Raw genomic sequence first — 8,759 nt, 5'->3', positions numbered from 1 at the left:
AAAGTTGATTAATTATATGGGCAAAAGATTCTGAGATACGATGAATGACCCGTGGCTCTCCAAGGCTCAACCACACCCAACAAAATCATATTTCTTAGCATTTAATGTATCTTGTTCCGGGAGAAATTAAATCCAATTAATTAATTTAAGTTTTCTCCTTTGTGTCTGTAATAATGTAAAAAAAAAAAGAAAACTTGAGCAGCATTGTCCTACATACACAACAATGATCAAAATCAGGAAATTAATTTGAGACAGTAATCTAAATCTATAAATTGTGTGGGTTTTTTTCCCCCCATTTCTCCAGGAATACCAGGGAAGTAATGTTGCATTCTCCATGTGCTCTTTATAGCATCTCAGAGTGAAACATTATTCTAGGCACCAGGATATGGCAGAGAGCAAGATAATGCTCTTGGAGCTGACATTCTAGAGAGGAGTTTACAAAGCACCAAGAAAAGGTTGCCCGTGGTAAAAAAAGACTTAGGGGTAACACTGGAACAGAGATGCCTTGTTCTTTACAGCCCCATTTGATTGGACAAAGTCCATAATCTCAGTGTAAAGAACTCTCTCTCTCTCTCTCTCTCACGCACACACACATACGCACAGTATTAGACATGAAGAGCATTTCTCTGGAAGAAACTGAGGTTTCTGTTATTCAAAGGACAGTATGCATATTGGTCAGCATTTGACCTCTGCCATGACCGATCCCTTTGTCTGAGTCTCGACCTCGTCTCTATGCCCTCGAGAAAATAAAAATTCTATCAACTTCACTATTCTTATCTGAAAAATGGAGAATAAAAATAGTACATACCATCAAAGAGTTATTTTATTTTATTTTTTAAGAAAGATTTTATTTATTCATTCATGAGAGACACAGGGAGAGAGGCAGGACACAGGCAGGGGAGAAGCAGGCTCCCTGCAGGGAGCCCGATGCGGGGCTCGATCCTGGAACCCCGGGGTCACGCCCTGGGCCAAAGGCAGGCGCTCAACCACTGAGCCCCCTGGGTGCCCCAAAGAGTATTTTAATCATTAAATGTGATAATGCATGAAATAAGCTTTTAGCTTAGTGTCCAGCATTTAATAAAAACATACTAATTATTGATTATTATTTTTTTAAGTAAAAGACTACTTAGGTTATTATTTTTCTAGAAGATTGTTCACTAAAGGCTTTTAAAAGCAAGGTCAGCATGGAGAGGAAGCTTGTGCTAATATTATTAAGTAGTACTTCAACTATGTCATTTTTTAATTTTTATATTTAATTCATGAATGTCACGGTTGCACACACAATGGTTTTCTATACATATAATAGGGCACCTGGGTGCCTTATGTCAGGCCAGTTTGGAGGAAGCCTGATTTCTGTTACGGTTAAGTTTATGTACTGGATGGAGCCCTAAATGGACGGAGAAGAGCTCTTTGCACTAAGGTTCTGCGTAGGCTCGAGGGTGAATTTACTAAGAAGCTAATGAAACTTAAGCTTCTCCCTCATTAGCACAGAAAATAGACATTCGTTTTCATATAATCAGAGCCGGAGCCCTCCCCTTGTTAGATGCCTGTGCCGAGAACCGAGGTCAAGCTCTGGCCACCTGTTTATCGGATAGGGAAAATCCTGGTGTTAGGATTGCATCTCAGGACCCGTTCTTCAGAATTTTGCGGGGGGACACGAACAAATAAAATGTAACAGCACTAAAAAAAATGCCATTTAAAACAATTTATTTCTTCAGCCGCTAGTCTCTCCCCTCTGGAGCAGAGGGTCTTTTCAGTAACAAAATGCCCTTCTAGACCACTTGTATGACAGTGTTGAGCTCCCACTCTCTCTCTTCGTGGACAGCCCAGGAGATTGCTTGTGGAAGGACAGGGAAGCAAGGAGATTTAAAGCTGGGGTGTGTAAGAAACGAGCTGAATTTTGGGGGCCCTCTGGAAACAGAAGAGAGAGCAGACAGAGGGTAAGGAAAATGACCTAGATGGTGACCTATAAAGCCGTGTGCAGTGAACATTGCAAGGAGCGGGGAATGTTGAAGAATTTAAAGAAGAATGATCAGATATGAACACCGACGCCGTTTGCCCTGTGGCCCCATTTGCAGCGTAATCATGCTCCCTCCCCTCCTACCGGTTCTCCTAAAGGAACCAGTATCTGGCTAATGGCTTGTTTGTGGCAAAGTAGAGAAACGAACTGGATTCCTTTTCTGTGTTGGTACAGGATCAAGAAAAGACACGAGCCCGTAGGAAGTAAGGGCACGGCAGGAATGGAGGGAGAAGTTAGAATTAAGAGCAAGCGTAAAACTAAAAATCCTGGTGAATTTGCAGAAATCATAAGAGAGCTTCAGGCCTCCCATCAGAATAGAATGGTAGGTTTGAAACAATTTTGAGCAGTTGTATGCGTATGTCAAAGGACAAGTAGACCTGCCATGGTGCGGGGTTGGGGGGGGGACTAAGTGTGTGAAAGAATCAGCAAACATTTGATAAGCATAATATCCTTAGTAAATCTTGGGGTTCTGGGGCTTTGAGGGGACCAATGACCATTAGTGAGAGGGGAGGTTTGCAATCCTTAATCCACGGGTGCCTCCAGTTGGTTTTCCTTTTGAGAAAGACAGAAATAGACCTAGAGAATGAAGGAACAGGATGGGCGATGGAAGGAAGACCACACTCAGAGCTGTGTGTCCACGTGCCAGCTTCACGTGGGTTCTACATGACTCTGAGCAAACAGCTCACTTTTTAATTTCTTTGCATACCAACTATTCAGACCACTATTTTGTAAATGCTGGCCAGTCTTTTCAGACTGAATCCTTCGAATTTTCTTTCTTACAAGATAACCATTTTTGCTTTTTTTTTTTTTTTTAATTTTGCCTTGGACAGGTGGTCTATTCTCTCATCAACAAATGGTTTTCCCTCCTATGTGTCAAGTTTTTATTTAAATTCTAGTTAGTTAACGTATAGTGTAATATTAGTTTCAGAAGTGGAATTCAGTGATTCATCACTGACCTATAGTACCTGGGGCTCATCACAAGGGCCCCTCCTTAACACCCATCGCCGTCTAGCCCATCGCCCACCCACCTCCCCTCTAGCGGCCTTCAGTTTATTGTCTGTCTTTAAGGGTCTCTGTTATGGTTTGCCTCTCTCTCTCTCTCTCTCTCTCTCTCCCCTGTCGTATGTTTGTCTGTTTTGTTTCTTTTGATTATAGCTATGACTTGCTTGCTGTACCTAATGCTCTGGTTTCCACCGTCATTCACATTGCCTTTTTTTCCCCTTCCCCTAAAGAATTCTCCTTGATTACCCTCAATATGATTTTCTCCTCGATCCAGACAGAATAGTCATTCTTCAGAGTCTTCCTGAGTCTTCGTCCTAATTAAGTCCTAATCAGTGATGTCTGTTGACACCAACTCCCACTGGCAGAGAAGCATCCCAAACCTTAGAGATAACTACTTCTCTTGATTATCCAGACACTCCTACCCATTTTTTTTTTTCATTTCAAATGAGTTTATGAGCTTTAGGGGGGTGGGGTAAGGATCAGGAACTACTCAAAATGAGGTTGGTGTAGGCTGGCAAACACACCACTGACCGCTTCCTATCTATTAGAACAAAATCCATAGGAAATGCTGATTAAACAAACATCCCTCCTGCCTCCTTCCCCGTGCAAGTCTGTGGCTAAGATGAAGCAGCTTCAATTGTGTGAGTTGATTGATTTTATTTTAGTGGGAGTTCCCTTCTCTTTGTTTATATTGATAAAAACAGTCAGACACCAAGTGTGGGTAGTATAATACAGCATGCTTATCAGAAGAATTGCCAGAAGAATAGGACATCAATAGCATGCTTATAAGAATGCATTAATTGATGCTTATCAGGAGAGTATCCCATAGATAGCTTGCTTATAAATAGATGTTAAGCGCTGGTCTATAACACAGATAGCATGTTTACCAGATTAGGATCTTAAGTTTATTACCTTTAGAAAGGGCGCTTTTTAATATTCCTCCTGGATCTGCATATTTTGAAAGGTTTTGGGTTTTTGCTTTTGTTTTTTGTTTTTGGTCAAATGAATTGTTTCTTAAATAACTCATGTTCTCATTTAAAAAAAAAAAAAAAGACATTGAAGTCTTCTAGACCAGTGGTACACCAAAGTTAATTGAAGTAATTCGAGCCAAAGTAGTGAAAGTTGACATGTGGTGAACCCATACTACCTTACCGAAGGTAAAAACACAATTTCTGAAAGACATTTAAGATAGAGGAAAGAATATTTTGGCCTTCACCAGATAAAACCTTTGGGTATAGGTCAGAGCCAGAACTTGGAATGATTACTCTAGGGGGTTGAATGGTATTCACCCAACAGATATGTGTCCCCCAGAACTTCAGGATATGCCTTATTTGGAATAAAGCTTTTTGCAGATATAATTAAGGTTAGGATCTCAGAATGAGATTCATCCTGCATTAAGACAGGCTCTAAATCTAAAGACAAATGTCCTTCCAAGAGACTGAAAAGGAGAAGACATAGGCATCGAAGAAGGCCATATGAAGACAAGGTGAGATTAGATTTATGGTGTCACAAATCAAGGAACCCAGAGCCATGAAGCAGAGGTGAAGGAGTCTCCTCCAGAGCCTCCTGTGGGAGTGTGGGATTGAAGGTGTCTTGATTTCAGACTCCTAGCCCCCACGACTGTGAGAGGATACATCTCTGTTGTTTTAAACCCCCAAGATTGAGGTGATTTATTACAACAAATTTAGAAAATTAATATAATTACCTTACTGGAATTTTCTAGCAAGAGTTCTAAAAGGTAGGGAATGGGATCCAGAGCTTCATGGATGAGTTGAGGTTGTCTGAGATTGATTCCAAACATAAAGGATCAAGGGGAGGGTTTCTTCTTGGATTGGGATGTGCGGGGGTGCTGGGCAAAGTTGGCTGAGACCATTATTTGCTGGTCATGACTCTCCCCATACTTTGCTCAGTACAGCTGAGAGACATCAGCCAAACTTAAAGGGCCCCATGCAGAGATTTCTGAGAAAATCAGGGCCACAGTATTAACAGTTATGAAATTTTCAATAAGACCACTATTTCCAGAGAAAGAATTGTCCAAGATGAGCCCCAAATGGCCACAGGTTCAGTTGCCTAGATCCTTGATGTTCTCACTTCTCAACAAGAATTCCAGGCTCTGAGCCCTGGTGGCAACCTAGAAATTTCCCAGTGATAGGCACACCAGGAAGTTAATCCTATGGAATTAATGCTATGGTGAATTTCACCCTAATGAACTCTCAACCTCAAAGCCACTCTGTTTTTTCTATTTTTTCCAGTAATTTAAATATTTTGAGACAGTTTTATATTTACGAAAAATTGGAAAATAGTAAAAAGAGTTTCCATATACCCTGAACCCAATTTGCCCTATTATTAACATCTTACAACAGTACAGTACATTTGTCCCAATTGATGAGCCAATATCAATTAACAAGGCCATACTTCATTCAGATTTCCTTAGATTTTACCTTCCAGGATCTCGTACAGGACAACCCGTGGTATTTAGTTGTCATGCCTGCTTAGGTTCCTCTTGGCTATGACATTTTCTCAGAGTCTTCTTTTTGGTGACCTTGACAGTTGAGAGGACTATTGGTCTTATATTTTGCGAATGCTGTCTCTCAATTTGGATTTGCCTGATGTGTTTCTCATGTTTAGATTGGGGTTAAGAGTCATAGAAAAGAAGGCCACAGAGAAAAAGTGCACTTCTCATCACATTATATCAAAGGTACACACTATGACTGCTGACATTGACCTTGACTATGCAAACAAAGTTCCCCTTCCACCCGTCATGACATGCGCTTGTGTTCTGAGGGAAGTCACCGTGCATGGCCCATACTTAACAAGTGTGGAGTTATGTTCCACCTCCTTTGGTGAAGATGTGTTCAAATATTTTGTCCATTTTGTAATTGGGTTCTTCTGTTGTTCAGTTTTAAGGACTCTGTGTATTTTGCATACAATTTCTTTATCCGATACGTGCTTCACAAATATTTATTCCCGATTTGTCCCTTTCCCTGCTATTCTCTTTTTTTTAAAGATTTTATTTATTTATTCATGAGAGACACAGAGAGAGAGGCAGAGACATAGGAGGAGGGAGAAGCAGGCTCCATGCAGGGAGCCGGATGTGGGACTCGATTCCGGGTCTCCAGGGTCACGCCCTGGGCCGAAGGGAGACACTCAACCTCTGAGCCACTCAGGTGTCCCCCACCCTCTGCTATTCTCCTAATAAAGCCTTTCACAGAACAGTTTTTAATTTTAATGAAGTCCAACTTATCAATATTTTCTTCCAGTAATCATGCTTTTAGTGTTGTATCTATAAACCCATCACCAAACCCAAGGTCATGTTGGTTTTCTCCTGTGTTTTCTTCTAGAAGTTTTATAGTTTTGCGTTGTACGTTAGGGCCATGATCCTCTTTGAATTACTTTTAATGAAAGATGGAAGAAAATTGGCCTAGGTTCATTCTGTCATTATAGACTTCCAGTATTCCCAGCATCATTTGTTGAAAAGTCTATCCTTTCTTTTGATGTGCCTTTGCTCCTTTGTCAAAAGTCAGTTTTCTATAAAATACTTTCCTAGAATTTTGATTTGGGTTGAGATGAATCCATAGAGCAAGGTGGGAAAAACTGATATCTAACCAATATTGAAAGATGATCTCTGACTTTTCATTGGTGTATTGGGACCTTGCGCAATTAAAGTGATGAATAATAAAGTTGAGTTCATATCTACCATGTTTATATCACTGCATTTGTTTTGTTTCTGTTCCCCCCCCCCTATATTTCTAGCTTCTCTGGTTTTAATAGAGCATTTTATGCGATTCTATTTTATCTCCTCTCTTAGCATATCAATTATGTTTCTTTTTAAAAAATATTAAAAAGAGGGGCACCTGAGTGGCTCAGTCAGTTAAGTGTCTAACTCCTGATTTCAACTCAGGTTGTGATCTCAGAGTGGTGAGATGGAGCCCTGCATCCTGTACTCAACACGGAGTCTACTTGAGATCCCCTCTCTCTCTCAAATAAGTAAATAAATAAACAAAATTTATAAAAATATTTTTTTTAAAGATTTTTTTTTTAATAAAAGACACAGAGAGAGAGAGAGAGAGGCAGAGACACAGGCAGAGGGAGAAGCAGGCTCCCTGCAGTGAGCCTGATGCGGGACTCGATCCCAGGATCCTGAGCCAAAGGCAGACGGGCAACCACTGAGCCACCAAGGCGTCCCTGCAATATACATTTTTTACCCATTTGGAGCCCACCAGCAAATAACATTATGCTGCTCCATGTGTAGTACAGTACCCCATAATGGAATATTCTTAATTTCCCTTTCCCATTTCTTATTATTTTGAGTCATTTATTCCAGTTTTTTCCATAGACTATAATCACCCAATACACTGTGGCTATTATTACTTTAAACAGTTATTTTTTAGATAATTTAAAAATAATAAGATTTTACTTTAGCTTTATTTATTCCTTTTCTGATCCTCTTCCTTTCTTTATGTAGATCCCAATCCTGACCTATACCACTTTTCTTATGTCTGAAAAACTTCTTTTAAAATTACCTGCAAGGCCAATTTCTTGGCAATGGATTCCTTCAGTTTTCATTTGTTTGAAAAAGTATTTCTCCTTCATCTTTGAAGAGAATTTTCTGAATACAGAATTCTAGGTAGGTAGCTTTTTTTCTTTCAAAGCTTTAAATATTTCACTTCACTTTGTTCTTGCTTGCATGGTTTCTGATGAGAAGTCTGCTTTAATTCTGATCAGTGTTCCTCTATAGATAAGGTGCTTTTCCCACCCCCCCCCCATATTTTTTTCAAGATTTTTGTCTTTGGTTTTTTGGAGTTCAAATGATATGCCTGGTTGTAGACTTTTTTTAAAAATTTAAATTCAATTAGCCAACATATATAGTATATTATTAGTTTCAGAAGTAGATTTTTTTTTATATTTTATTTTGTTTGATGTTCACTGATCTTAATGAATCTATCTGTGGTTCATGGCCTATCATGAATTTTGGAAAATTCTCTCCATTCTTATTTCAAATATTTCTTCTGTCTCTTTCTTCTTCTTCTTCTTCTTCTTCTTCTTCTTCTTCTTCTTCTTCTTCTAGTATCACAGTTACACTTCTTGAGTGTTCTGTTGTTTGTTTCTTCATTCTTTGTCTTTTCAGATTGTGCTTTTTTCTTGACTTATAGTGTACTTTTTAAGTTTTATTGTAAGTTGGAGGTGATGTATATTGATAAAAACTGAGGCAAGTGGGCTTTTAAGGTGAGGCTTTATATTAATCTGGCTGGGAGTTGGGCTGTGTTTAATATTTGCTGTATCTGCATGTACCAGATATTCAAATTCCCCCGGTGTCTTTGTTTCTGTCTTCTCTGTCCACTTAGGGATTCTCTCCTCTTACAACTCTTTTAACTGTGAACAACAATTATTATGCCGAAGCCCTGTTGATGTGGTGGTAAGGTAAAGGGCAGGGATGCATTCTATAATTTGATGATTAATTCTCAGTCTTTCAATGGGCCTTTGTCCATGGGATGTGACCTTCACGAGTGTATCTTATCCTGCCTCCCCACTCCTAGGTGAGAGAGCCATGCTGGACCGGCTGGGGTGAGAGAAATGTTCTTCCCCAGGTGGGATAAGGCTCTCCATCAATCTTTACCCTGTGAAAAGAGGTCTTTTTATGGAGAATATCCTCATTGTGCTTCATGACAGCTATTCTTCCCCTGCCTCTGTCAGAGCCCTGCCGTTCTTTCTTAGCTCTTCACCATGAGAGCCCTGT

Source organism: Canis lupus, chromosome 38 (assembly GCF_048164855.1).
Source record: "Canis lupus baileyi chromosome 38, mCanLup2.hap1, whole genome shotgun sequence".
Taxonomy (NCBI): domain Eukaryota; kingdom Metazoa; phylum Chordata; class Mammalia; order Carnivora; family Canidae; genus Canis; species Canis lupus.
The sequence above is the reverse complement of the archived record's forward strand: the minus strand, read 5'-3'. Positions refer to the sequence as shown.